Here is a 14,848-nt window from a genome sequence, read left to right as displayed (position 1 = left end):
CTACATGAATTTTCAGCCAGTTGTCTAAATACTTTTGTCTTAGTTTTTTTTAAACAAAGCACTGGTGAAATTATGATGCAGTACTGAATGAAGTTTCAACCCAAGGTAATTGAGAACATGTCTGTATTTTGCAAATACCCTGCATAGGAAAATACCCTTCCATTCATTACACTGGCATATGATGTCCTTTGTGAAAGCAGTTAAATATATATCTGTGATTTAGGCACTGATTTTCTGAGTGTCCAGAGGATAGATATTTTCTTTAAAATTAACGCTTATTATTGAAGGCTAAATAGGCTGTAGCACACACAATACAAAGTTCATATGGTTTGTAACAGCCTTTGAAGGAAAAAAAACCTAACCAAAAAAACCTCATAAAAAACAGTTTTATATCAGAAGTCCTGAATTATAGGACATCTTCTAATAAAAAACATTTTCCTTAAGAGACCTCTAAAAAATCAAAATGTGCTGAACAGTAGTGGAGGTTGGAGAAGGGAGATGAGAGGAAACCTATCATTAAGGCAGCTGCCTATGTTACCTCACAGCTCACGAGAGCTTCCTGGACAAAGCAAAACTTACCTAAAATCACAAAAAAAGCCCAACCCTTCTAGTATTGTATGGGACAACAAAAGAAATTTACGATAGTGGTGTATCTATCTGTTCCCTGTTTTCTTTCACTTTTGTTAACAATCTTCTTTTTATTTCTCTGAATAGTTTTCCACATCCTGTTGCCTCTCATGTCATTTATCCACTGTTTACAAGTCCTGGGCAAGAATCCATAACAGGACCCAAACCACGTGGAATGACAGGAGATAGCTGGCATGACACAAAATGTAAATCTAGTGATAAAGTCTGGTAGCATGATGAGCAGTGGAATTCCACCCAGGGAGAAATATAGGTGTCAGTCTGCTCTTTGAATTAAACGTGCAGGGGAAACTTTCAGGTTCAACATCCTGCTGAAAGCTGGCACTAGAATTAAAATGTAAGAAAAGAATGAAATAAAGCAACATCAAATACAATAAAGCTGTAGTGGCAATTCCCATCTGGGCTGTTCTTTTCACACTTGCAGGATTAAAATGAATAACTGATGTACTCAGGAATCTCATGAAAAAGAGCTACAGAATTCATTAATCTAGGGAATTAAATTATATAGAATTGGTTCTCTAAGACATTGATGTTATAGGTAGATTTGATGATTAAAATGTCCCAAGTTATAGGTTGGTTCAATGATTAAAATGTCCCTATCCATTTACTAGTGCAAAGTTCCCAAAGAATGTTTATGATATTTATAATATTTACCAATGCTATTTAGGAAAGTTGCAGTGCAGCAGGCCTGGTTTACGATTTTAATCTGCCCAATTAATAAATGTTGCATAAAGCAGAAGGTGTGGGGAAGGAGGGCAAAATTAAGCAGACAGAAAAAGAAAACTGTTATTGTTCTCAGAATCAGTGGGTGATCTCAAGTCAATTCAAAGTAAAAGATTTTCAGTTCGTGATCAAGAAGCTGAGAAGCAGGGAATTGTCTGAACTAAGCAAATATATAATTATTTTTTATTACATAATTTTGTCACATCCGTCTTGATACCACTCAGCATAAGTTGACTATGCCACACTTATTTTAATCCAAAAGAATGTAGTGTCCCTAAATAAATCACACTGCCCATGACAAAATGATGTGACTCATAACACATTCTTTACGAGACTTCTCCTTCAGTCCTGCTCTTCCACATCTTTCTTGTTACCTGAGCAGTGTCACTGCAAATTGTATCTGTGGACCAAGAACAATAACAATTGACTCCAGTCCCATTGTTTTCACTAGATTGCAAAATTCAAAGTGTGCTGTCTTCTGTTATTGTTAAATCCACATAGCTTTTATGGAGTTTAACAGCTCAGTTTGGGGAACTTTTTCAAAATAAACTCTTAATAAATTAATAACATAACTCATAGCGTTTCTTAACATGGGAAGCACTGCTGTTACCATGCCCTGGTTTCTTGTTCCTTTTCATTCCCCTTGACTATGTGATTGGTTTACTATCCAACATACAACTACTTTTGAGACAGCATGGGGCAATCAAAGCCCATTTTTCACTTACTAAGGAACAGACACCTATTTATTAAATATATATATAATCCATTAACAGTGGACTTTATAGACCTAAATTATTTAAGACCATTACTGTCTGCAGGATATGAGTTCTGGCTTATACAAACTGGTGAATTAAGTCTTTGTCCACTCAGTTACTATGGCAACTTTATGGACTTCCCAGTTTCAGCTGGCTTGCAATGAATTAAAGTCAGAAAGTCTGACAGACTCCTGAAAGAAGAGGTATTATGTGGATGAAACTAGCTTTAAAGAAGTGAGATATCCATAGAAACTTATTTCAGTAATTTCTTTTTTAAGAACTTATTTTGGGGGAAAATGTAAACAATCTGATTTAGTGAATCATGGCATCTTTGAGAGCTCATGCATATTCATATGCTTATATGCATTGAAGTTATACACTCAGCTGCGTAGGAACCAGAGAATGCTCTCAAGCCTGACGAAGGAAAGGAAATGTCTACAAAGCAGGCATGCTGATGGCCAGGTCCAAGGCCAAGAAGTGGCTTGAAAATGATCCACTCATTTCAATGGACTTTGAAGTGCTATTTCTTCACTACAAATTTTCATAAGCCACTGTGAAGGGATGAACTTTGACAGAAATACCCAAAGTCTTATGCATCAATTTCACAAAAAAAATATGCCTGTCTCCATGAAGAGGTCTCATATCTCCTATCCTGGGATTTTCTTAAAATATTACTTCCCAAAGGAAACTCTCCCACTCCTCTCACAAACATAGTAATTAATGCAGTGAGGGATGGGAAATACAATCCATGTTTGTTTTTCCTGCTTTTCTCTATGAGTTGCTAGCTGAGATATATAAAAGTTACCAATATAAATAGTAATAAAATTTACTGAAATGATCATGACAGAAATAGTCCTGGTCATATTTTATCAACTAAACACCGTAAGTCTCTAATTTTTATAGGTGAGTTTCCAAGGTCAAACATAGGTTATTATATAGCTGCTTCTAGTTAAGAAAATTTATACAGATAATGGCATTAAATTAATTGTAGAAGGCAAATTTTACCCATAATACACTTTCAAGTTTCATTTAGTTTGGTGTTGCTTGGTTTGGGGTTTGGTTTTGTTTTTTTTTAAACTTTACCTTGTTACATTGTATCTTTATTCAGAAAATTTATTCAGGAAATTAATAATTCACCTTTACACATTCTTATGTAAAAGAAACACAGAAATCCTGGAGCTGTTAGCTCTTCAAACATACATCATCTGTGGATAAGTTTGCTATTTGCAAAGGCCTCATGTTTCTTCCTTAGGTCAACTCCCAAGCCTTCTCTCTCCTGCTTTTCAATACAGTTCTTCATGGATCTTTGAAATCTTCTCATACTACTTCTGCCTTCCACAAACTCTTCTCCTTTCTTGACTGCAACACTTCTTTGGTAGTACGTGTTGTGCCACTTCATCATCAAGGTCTGATGACAATAACTTCTATAATTTTCTTAATCCATTCTCTTACCTCCTTTGTTCTGGAGAAAATACTTTGACCACACTAATGTCACAGCACCAACACCAGCCTTTGGTGTTTTTAATATTCTTTTGAAACAACTGGGAGAGTACTCAACAGTGCTCTGCTGCTTTCTACCAGACATGGGGCTCTTGCATTGAATTTCTGCAACTCCTACAGGTTTCAGTTGAAAGGACACAAAAACATTCCAGAAGGAATATTTCTGAATAACTTCAATTGAGCTAAACTGGATATATCTGTAGATTTTAGCTAAGTCTGACTTTTAAAGCTGAGGAGAAAATTGAAACATGCAAAGGACCTGCCTGCTGTTTTCCACAGCCCTGCTCTACGGCGGTGTGCACAGACCAGGAGGCAATTCATCCTGTGAATGTCTCCCGTGGACTGAAAGGCCCCTGGCCCAGCACACTTGGTGCTCCTTTCCAATGCAGGTCTGACTCCATTTCTAGCTTCTTTCTTTCCTAATCACTGCGTGAAAATCAAGTCTTGCATTTTAAACACTAGGGTCTCCTAGTCTCTCACTTCTTGTCACTTACTACTCACCATGATTCCTACCTTATTAAAGTCATCCTAGCCAGGATTTACTTTTAGTGTGAACTCCTCTTATTTCTGCCTCTCTCCTCCACTTGCTTCTTGGCTTAAGAAGCTTCTTTGAGTGAAAGAAAAAGTAGGCGATGAAGTGATGTTGGGTTTGATTGTGCATTTTAACACTCTAGTAATACATAAAGTACTGAGGATACCTGCTCAGTTGGAGATACACAAGCTAAGGCTACAAAGTGCATAAGCGCTCTTGAAATAGGCAAAATAACCCTCTGAATGACTCACAGGGACTCTGGCTCAACAATGTAATAGAGCACAGTTTATTTTTTACAATAGGTTTCTATGAAGTAAAATATCAAAAGAAATCTGTACAGAGAGGTCTGATTGAGAGATAACATTGAACAGAGAAGCAACAGAGGCTTACACAGGTAATGAGGGGATAATGACACACAAAGATTAGAGAGAGGTACAAAACTTGGATAAAGATGCAATAAACTGTTATTGCAGATGAGTTACAGTGGTGGGGACATAACTGACGGGTGAGTAGGTAGTTCATTAATCTTAGGTGCAAACAGGAAAACAGTTTTTAAATGAAGAATAGGAAAAAAGTGGGGAGGGACCCTCAGTGCCTCAGCTTCTCAGTGAGAAAGGAGAATTCAATGTAGGCTAGGAAGAGGAAGAATAAAGTTGTAGTAAGATAAAAACTGGTTGGAAAAGGAAAGAAATGAATGAAAAGTTAAAAAAAAAAAAAACAGAACAGAAAATATAGAGAAATAACAAAATATTTTGCCAGCTTCAAAGAGAACTGGGTGTCTGGCTTTCTTTTTTTTTTTTCTTCTTTTCCAGATTTTTAGTCCAGAAGATAAGAAATCTTATCAACTAACAATAACAATTAGCTGAAATCATATCAGTTGAATTTTGGGGGTTACTTTGAAGTCTTTAGTCATATTGAATTTTTCATCCAATTTTCCACTGCTCTCACTGTTGTGTTTTTTTTTTTTTTTCTTTTCCCCTCTAAAATAATGTAATACACTTGAAGAATGAGCAGAATTTAAGGACCTGAGATAAAAGTGTGTTAAAAAGGCAGCATTTTACCAGAAGTATGTGTAGGTGTTCAAAGCATCAAATAATAGCTAGGAACTTTTCAAAGGCTATTTCCTACATAGATATAATACATTACAAAAACCTCCCAACAACACAGTACGACCTGAACAATGACTTTTAGAAAGGCAAATTTCAACAAAAATTCTAGCAGTGTTCCTGACTTTCTGATTAATGAATTTTTAGTCAAAAAGGAATTTATAATTAATAAGAATCTCTCAAGATATCTTATTTCAATTCGAAGTAAGCATTATGTAATGGAAGTATAAACAGTATTTTCCCCCCTCATTTTGCAGGCAAGATGATAAGAGAAAGTGGAATTTTATTTTATGGCTAAGTATGAAACTAATGGACAAAATTTATGCTCTGAGAGATCATATGAAGAAAAGGCAACTTGACTATGAAGAGTGTCAAGACCTAGGTCCCGGATACTATGCAACTTAGATTTTTTTTTGTTTTTTAACCTGAAACACTTCTCTGATGTTATGTTAGGATATAGGAATATCAGAGGGGTTTAAAGTAACTTATATCCTTTAAAAATAGCTTTAAAGTCAAGAATTTTTAGAGGATGCAATATCAATAGGTAGAAAAGATTCTCTTATTAGGATTTTTTTTTTTAATGACTCTCATAAAATGTAATTCCATTTTAAAAAATTAAAAAATATGTACAATTTACAAATCTGATGGGGTTTGTTGGACTATACCTGGAATATTTTATTCCACACCTTGAAACAGAACAGAAAAGAAAATAAATCCTTTTTGAAAATCCTTGACATGAAATTGATTATACAACACCCTTTATTTGGCCTGGCTGACTTAATGCTCTGTTCCTATCCTGTTCTGAATACTTCAGTGCCTGGAAAGAGCTTACAAAGTTTAATGAAATCAAATAGGAACTGCATTGGATTAATATATCTTTGGTAAGATAAAAAAAGGATATTAGCCTTTAACATAATTGATAGAATGTGTGAAGAAAGAGGATCAGATATGTTCCTGGTAGCAGAACAGAACAGTGAAATACTAAAAAAGGAATAAGGGAGAGACAAGCCTTTGTTCACTGAGATCTAAGCAGAACTGAAACCGAGGTTACTCCATTGCAGGAGATAATGGAAGATTCATCAGCTGAGAACTAGACTAAGAGAATAAAAATGCAAGAAACAATATTATAGTTTAGCAAGTTTGTCAATTAAGTCTTTTCCATCTCTACTTCTCACTATTCAGAAAACTACTAATACTCTTCAGTTTGTTGTCTCCATCAAAAAGCAGGCAAATTCTACCCTTTCCTGCCTGATATTATTGCAACCTTTCTGAGGGAGGTGCATTCTTACAGCATTTTTCCAACTGACTTCCACTGCAGTGGTGCACAGAGTGCATGTATGTATGTATGCAAAAGACATTGTCTGTTCATGAATTTAAATTGTATCTTTAAACTGTGTTATGTATCAGGGCAAATTTTCTAGCTTATAATGAAAATTCTTAATACTGTTAAGAATAATTGTTCCCTGCTTTATTTACCTTAATGTGTTTTATTAATAAACAGAGCACAAAGTGAGTTAATGAAAATAAAAAAATAACTTTTTGTCTTTTTTTTTTTTTTTTTTTTTAATGTGAAAGTATGGTTTCTTTAGCTGCTTGTAAGGGACTGTTTTTATGATTATTTATTTACTTTACAAATGAGTCCTGGTAAGTTTCCTCAAATATAAGCATTTGAATCAGATTTCAGTCTAGTTTCCCATTGACATAGACTGGATGATTTCATTTAAGGGTGTTTCTGATTTACCTCATTTTATGTGAAAAATTGACTCTAAATCCAAAACCACCAGTTTAACAATAAGTCAAATTATAGCAAAAAGTATCCGCTTAACTGAAGTGTTGAAGCTTCTTTTTATCCTTGGGTGTTTCATGTTTGGAGGAATTAAATCTCCTCAAAAACCATGAGAAAGATGAATTCATTGCACTATTAGTTTTAATGTATGCAAAGAATAATTATGAATGAAAATAAAAAAAGGAACCTGAATCCTAAAGAGAGTTTTGGAGCATTTCATGAAGTGTCTTCCTGAAAATCATTTGGCAAACAGATTCAAGTGTGAATCACAGAATGTGGTCTTTTACATCGTTATGCTGACAAGTGGTTCTTCAGTACTGAGTGGTATCCTGCAGAGCCGAAAATGTTCCAGTAGGATTTGCCCAGTGAATCAAACATTTTGTAATTGGGTTTGCTAGTTCTCTACAATAAAAAGCAAATGCCAGAAGGCAAGAATTTCTGTTTCTACTGTGTACATGTGTTAGTCTTTCTAATCAGCAAAATATTTATGCTGAAAGACATGGGTTTAGTCATAATTTTCTATAGTGCAAACTATCTTAAAAATAAATAATAGTCATAGTTAAGGAAAGCTACAATTAAAACTAAACATTTACTTATTTTTAGTGTAGAGAGCTCAGTGATAACTGCAGTGGCATAACTGAATCTTTTAGCATCTCAGCATCTGTTTACTAAACTGATTTTTCCTTCAGAATAAAATTGCTGAAGCTATTGAATGACTGCAGAAAATGAACATAATTTTTCATAAAGTTAAGTCCTAAGGTAAGCATTTCAATTTTTGTTTAGCTAGGAAGCATCTGGACTGAAGTAGGATGTAGCTGTATGGCAGAATAGTCTGTGAAAAAGAATTAAATATAATAATTAATTTACCAGTGTTTAGACAAGAGACACAGATATTCCTACTTCATTTTTCCTTTCTTTTTCTTCCTTACAAGAAAGTGAAGTAGGAATATCTGTGCTCTTGCCTATGAAACTATTCACCAAATAACTTCTATTCTTCAGTTAATAACGTGTGGAAAAGCTATGCTTCCAAAAGAAGGAAGATGCCACACCAACCAGGGAGAAATCCTAAAGGTTTAATTACCTCTGGGGAATCTGCTGGAGCTCTCTGTGTGTGTCAGTGTGACATTCTCAGTGATACCTGCTGGTCCCTTTGGGGGATTTCAGTAGACTCCAAAAGAAACCTTTAATTTTTCTTTATTACTTTCTGATGTTCCAGATTTAATTTTAGTATTATCTTGGTTTCAGATGAAAAACAGTAACGCAAGCACTCACAGGGAGTTTACAGTAATATCAGATTGCCTTTGGCTCCACCCATACGCAGTCTTTACCTTAACCAGCACTCCCAAAGGTCACTGCTGCAGAGCGAAAGCAGTCTGGCAGAGTCCTGCCCACCAGAAGTTTATCGTTACCCACACACTCTATTCTGTTGGTGGGAATGGTGTGGGTGACTCTTTCTTTGTACCCAAAGACTTTTTAGATGGGTTGGGTCATATTTGCCAGGCTGTTTCTAAAGGAGCTCAAAAGAATTGCAATGAGAAGACTTGGGTCTCCTTCTGCCTCAAGCATGACTGAAGTGTTGAGGCTGCACTTCCAGATCTGTGTAATATGATTGATAACAGTGAGTGAAATAATGATTTCATGTTTCCAAAATCATGAGAATCTTTGTCCACAGAGTCACAACAGTGGCAGCAGTCACCTAAGGGAAGTCAAACATAGGAATACTGAACCAGACCCAGAAATATTGAGCTGGTCCCAGCTGCATATATCTCCAGCAAACTGCAGATCAGCAACCAATTGCTCAGTTTTAAAAATACTGGTAGAACAGGGTTGAAAAAGGCAAGAGACTGGCTATCTCATCTTGTGTGCTCACATCCATTAGGAAATAGGTATTGTGCAGCCAGTTTTGTATGACAAAGTTCAAAAGGAATAGAATAGCACCAATAGTCACTGGCTTGAATTCAGAAAAAGGCTATTTCTCCGTGTTGGTTTACTCATGTCTTTTGGTGATTAATATAACTCCACTAAGGGAATGAGAATGACCAAAGATACTGTGGCATGAGGCTGTAAAACGTAGAATATGTCACTCTATCCTTTGTACTATCTCCTTTGTCTTACGGGTTGAACAAGGAACAGCTCTACCACCTGTTTTCTTCAGTCACTGCAGGTAACCTCATCCTTCACTTTTGACCCCTTTTCCCTCATTTAAAACAAATGTCCTACCTTTCCCTACAGTTCCTGTAGGTTTTTAATGGGAGGCATAGGATTTGAAGAAATAAATATCACAATTTGATACTGTAAAAGACGTTTTGAATCTCTAGTATGGACAGACTTCCAGCTACTGCTTGTCATGTTTTCAAGACTCGGAGTTTTGTCATCTGAAATGGCATCTGGGCTCTTTCTACAGTGCCACGGATATTCTAGTAAAATACTGGGGTCAGATAATATGTGTTAATATATCAGTAAACCATTATAAAACAATAGGAATGACAGGATTTCTAGTCAGTCAGCTCTACACTGATTATAATCCACAGAGTTAAAGGCACTAATCAACTAACAAATTTATTTCTCTAAAGCTATTTTGTCCATGTATAACTGACAGATAATTACTCTGGCAATTCTACATAATAGTTTGAAGGCCTTCCCTAATGGTACAATAGCATATTTACAAAATGAAGAAAATAATGTACCAATTAGCATGAAGTGAAATTTATATCACATTCATAACATCTAAGTATTTGCTCTCCATGTAAGTGAAGTGCTTGTGACAATTGAGACACATGCAGCTGTACTGTGTTAATATGCTCTACCAGTCAATATAATTTGGTCAAATGTCACATCGAGAGGTGTGTTGAAGAAGACACTTCTCAAGGTTAAGTAATAGCTTTTAAAATAGCTAGTCATGCAACAGACTAGCAAGACTATTGTTGATATTGCTCTAATTAATTGACTGAAGAAATTATTACAGTTTAGATGTTAGTTCTGATAGCCACAGTATAACTAAATTCAGCATACTTGGTAGATGTAGCAGTCCAAATTTATTAAAAAAAAAAAAAGTGTGAAAGACCAGAAAGTCAAAAAAAGACTAAATTAAAATATTTAGGTTCAATACAAATAATAGCTAAAACTAAAACAATATTAAATGGTAAACTAATCATAAAGAAAAGAAATCAGGCAGATAAACATAAACTGAGAGGCATTATAGAAAAGGTGACCTGAGCTACAGCAGGATTGGTATCAAATTTACTCATTCACAAAAATCAATCAATCAATCAATCCATCTATCAATCACAAAATAAGTATGTGTGGCATACGACAACTGTGATATTCAGTAAAAAATGAAGTTCAAATAGTAAAATAAACTCATGCAAATTTTAGTCTTTTCTTCCCCCTGTTGCTTTTTATCAACTCAGTTAAACATTACTGTCACAATACTGACTTCTGTGCCAATCTGCAATGGTAGTTATCAATGGAACCAGAGGGCAAATCCAGCATAGCTGGAACTAAATATGCCATATTTATTCCTTAGGGTTTAACATGCCTTTTTTTAGTGTCTCCAAATACAATATTTAAAATGCATGAAGAATGGAAAACTTACATAAAAAAGTATCTTGGCACTGATTGCAAAAGATCAAATCACTGCTAAAAATCAAGGAAAATGATAATGAAGAGTTTCTAACACACCAAACCTGTAAAAAATATTATCTGCCTCTATGTAAAATTCAGCAATGTTAAGAAGCAGCAAGAATAGGATTAAGTCCATGCTTTGCACACTCTGGAAGACTTTATCATTGTTCTATACAGATTAAAAAAAAAAAAAAAAAGACCACAAAACATATGCATTAATTAAACTAGTTAATATATATATAATTAATTATTTGGGAATTCTAGAAGTAATATAGCCTAGGTGTCTACCATATTGCACGAAACCTAAACTGGTCAATGAAAATGAGTCCATAAAAGTCTTTTCTGGAAGAAAAATAGAGCAGCAGCACTATAATACACTAGGATTATCAGTAATCAAACATATAAAATGCAACTAGGACAAATAACCAGTATACATAGTACAAATGAACAAATGTATAGATGAAACTATGAAGGTTTCCATCCATTCAATCTTTTTCTAACACAGTAATCTGTAGGTGTTAGTTACAATACCCTTTCTTCTTTATCTTATTAAGTGAAAATTAAAGAGAGCAACATACACGGGAGACACATCTCACTATAATCATAATAACACTGATGCACAAAACAGAACTTGCAACTGAAACAACATCATGTTAGGCCTCTGCTTGAGATAATAAATATGTTTCAGAAACTGCATATTAATGAATTAGATTGGCTTACATGATTTTTTTCCACTTTATTGTTGTTGTTTGCTTGATGTTATTAGAACAAGCAAAGACAACACCAATTTCCACAAAAGGAATGCCTTTCAGTCTGGCATTTTTGGTTCTGCTCAGTACTTTCAAGGACAGAGATTTGTTTTTCTCAGGAGTCACTGTTTCAAAATCCTGCTGTAAAGTAAGATTAAATACATATACAACATGGTCCTAATGGTCTCTAGTTAAGGAGTATCTACCACGTCCCTTGTTACCACGTTCCAATGTTTTGTTACCTCCTAATTAAAAGGCTTTACTCATATCAAATTATGGGGGTTCTGTTACAAAATTCAGCTGGTTTTTCCTTATTCTTCAGCTAACAGAACTGGAACAGAATTTATCCTCATCTTCACTGTAATCTGTTGTTGGTGGGGGGGTTTAATGCTTTAGATGGCTGTTGTTTTGTCCACCCTTAGTCTTTTATTTTTTCCACCAACAAATATATAACTTCACTATATCCCACAGGCTGTATTTTTTAAACCTCTTATTCTTCCTATTGTTATTCTTGCAATGCTAGGCAGTAGCAAGTATTATTTTGTAATGTAATGACATGGTCATAATTTAAAATAAATTACTATTATGAAAACAAAGGGAATTCAGAACCAAGCCAGACCACCAGCACACCTAAGACTTATATTCAGTTTCAAATGGTGACAGAATGTCTCTTGGTGATGGTTCTAGAACAAACCTAACAAAGGACTGTGCAACTTTGTGCCAAGGAGATAAATCTGTTCCTAGTCTACAGAAAACTCGTGATTTTCATTGGGTATAAAGGGAAGATACTGCTTTAAAAGCTGTAGCCTGCTTATTACAACTGCAATTGATATTCTCATTACTCTGTTCTAAGTATCAGTCTTTATTAATTGCAATCCAATGCAAGTGAGAGAGAGTGAAGATGTACTTCCTGGAGAATAGGACAGGAGCAGAACAATCGTCCCCATTTCTTTTGTTCCCTTGGGAAATTATTAGTGATAGCTTATTTGCTCATCTCTGAAAGTATATTTGTCTTTTTTTTAATGAGAGATTATTCTATTAAAAATTTATCTATTTGTGTATATTACTATAGCACCTAAAAGTTCTGTGCTTTTACTAATCCTCCCTTCTGCTGCATATTATAATTATAACACAGAGTACAAGGTCATTTCATTTACAAAGACCTTACAAATTGAGTGTAAAATAAGAGATGATAAGATGGATAGGGAAAGACAGAGGAGTACAAGGGAATAACAAGACAATACTAATCGCTGTGGTAGGCAGCAGTCTCAGCACAGAATCACCTTAAACACTGTGAACGCTTTTTTTCCTTTAAGTAGGTAACACTGAAATTTAGATTTTTTAAGGAAAGACTAGAAATAGAGGAGGGAATAAGAAATTAGTTTATGGGTATTTCACAAGAGCTACTTCTGAGAATGAGTTACAGTCTGTGGAACAGAAAGAAGGTGATTGTTTCACAAGGGAAGAATTGGATTTATAAAGAATGGCAACATGTGCTGGCCAGAGGCTGGAGGCAGTGTCTCAATGCCAAATGAGTAGGAAGATGTTGGAAACAAATATTTTTTGAAAGGTCCTGAAAGTAAAGGCAAATTGCGTATGTCTGATATAGCAGAGAAGAGAAAACCAGAAATACATGTAACTCTCAATTCCATTACATAGCTTTATGTTTTTTTACAATAATTTGCCTACTGTCTGTATTTTCAAATTAAAGTCTTTTTATACACATACCAGTGTGCAACATATCAAATTCTAAAAATGTTTATTCCCCCCCAATTTGTCTGAGACGTGATGCTTGAATCCATGTATCATAGACTATTAACATAAATTAGTAAAGAGGAGACACTGAAATGGACCAAAATATTAATTATGCTCTTTAAGCTGTTCATTGCTGATGGCTAACTGCTGAGTGTATTGCTAAAAGGTGGCCAACAGTAGACCAGCGTAGCCATATTCTGTACCCTCACTATGTTGATGTGTATACACGGTGTCTGTCAGATGAGTTTGATAATGAGTGTCTGTTTGACATTCACTCTGCAGGAAATACGGCCCCACAAGCCTGAAATACTTTTTTGAACAAGGTGGGCAGTGTCAGAACAAGCCGACAAAACACCAGCTAATGGGTAGCCAGAGGTGTTTGCTATGGCCCAGACTGACCACCTGTCTCCTCATTTAAATAGTGATTGAAATAAATTTCTTTATGATTCCTCAGAAAGGTCTCTTTGACTATTCAGCTTTCATTGTTTGAGTTGTCTGTCCTTTGGTATGTACTGCAATAAAATGAATGTTCATTTTCAAGATTAGTTTCTGTGCAAATTACTGCTTAGCGTTAAATACACCCGCTGTACAGAGACTCCCCAAGGCCTTTAGGCCTTTTAAACCTCACTCAAGCTTTATTTGAGAGCCAAGTTGAGCTTTGTTGGACTTGTCTTCCATGTCACAAATATTGTTCTTGCAGCTTGAGGAAAATAAGCAATTTTCCACAGAAAACTGAAATAAGAGAGTACCCAATTCACATTCCTTCTAGTCGTCTTGTCTTGCACTGTTACAGCTTTACAGTTGAAACACAGAAAATGTTAAGAAATTGGAATGCGCACTTTAACCCCTACGATTCTATATGCCTTACTCTTAGAACTCCTTTATCTTTTTCTCAGTAAATATACATACGCAGATTACATTTTAACAAAATAATGTTCAACATCATGTAAAATTGCTGGAAGGAAAGAAATAGTTGTCTATATGACCTGTCTGTCATTTTAAACAATTATGGCATTTCGCTTTGCATAAGGATGGGTATTTATAACATTATTATTTAAATCATAATCTTAAAATAGATAAATTCATATTTCATCCTGGACAGGTAAAAGGCTCATGGATTTGTCAGGCCTGAAGCAAATACAGCCAAATATATTTTCCAGTGTGTTGCACAAACTGACTGGCATGTGCTAAATTCATAAACCAGACTGCTTTTGCACAGGAAATGTTATTCTTCAAGGCTAAAGCCTTGAAAAGAATGTGTAATGCCATTGCCAAGTGTCCTGGTTTTGTCTGGGATAGAGTTAATTTCCTTCCTAGCAGCTGGTACAGTGCTGTGTTTTGGATTTAGGGTGAGAACAAAGTTGATAACACACCGATGTTTTAGTTGTCGCTAAATAGTGCTCACACTAGCCAAGGACTTTTCAGCTTCCCATGCTCTACTGACTGAGAAGGCTGGAGGTGCACAAGAAGCTGGGAGGGGGCACAGCCAAACTGGCCAAAAGGACATTCCATACCATGTGACGTCATGTGCAGTACATAAACTGGGGAAAGCTGGCCGGGGGGGTTGCTGCTCGAGGACTGGCTGGGCATCGATCAGTGGGTGGTGAGCAATTGCATTGTGCATCACTTGCTTTGTGTATTATTATTATTTTTATTATTATTATTATTGTTGT

The 14,848-nt window shown here is 35.4% G+C and overlaps 1 protein-coding gene across 3 annotated transcripts in view; it reads left to right on the top strand.

Moving 5' to 3' along the window:
- Window positions 1-14,848, top strand: part of CDH19 (cadherin 19) — a 124,313-nt gene that overhangs the window by 62,206 nt on the left and 47,259 nt on the right. The window lies entirely within an intron of this gene.

This window comes from Aptenodytes patagonicus, chromosome 2 (assembly GCF_965638725.1).
Source record: "Aptenodytes patagonicus chromosome 2, bAptPat1.pri.cur, whole genome shotgun sequence".
Classification (NCBI taxonomy): Eukaryota; Metazoa; Chordata; class Aves; order Sphenisciformes; family Spheniscidae; genus Aptenodytes; species Aptenodytes patagonicus.
Note: the sequence above shows the minus strand (reverse complement) of the source record. Positions and strands in the feature narration are given on the sequence as shown.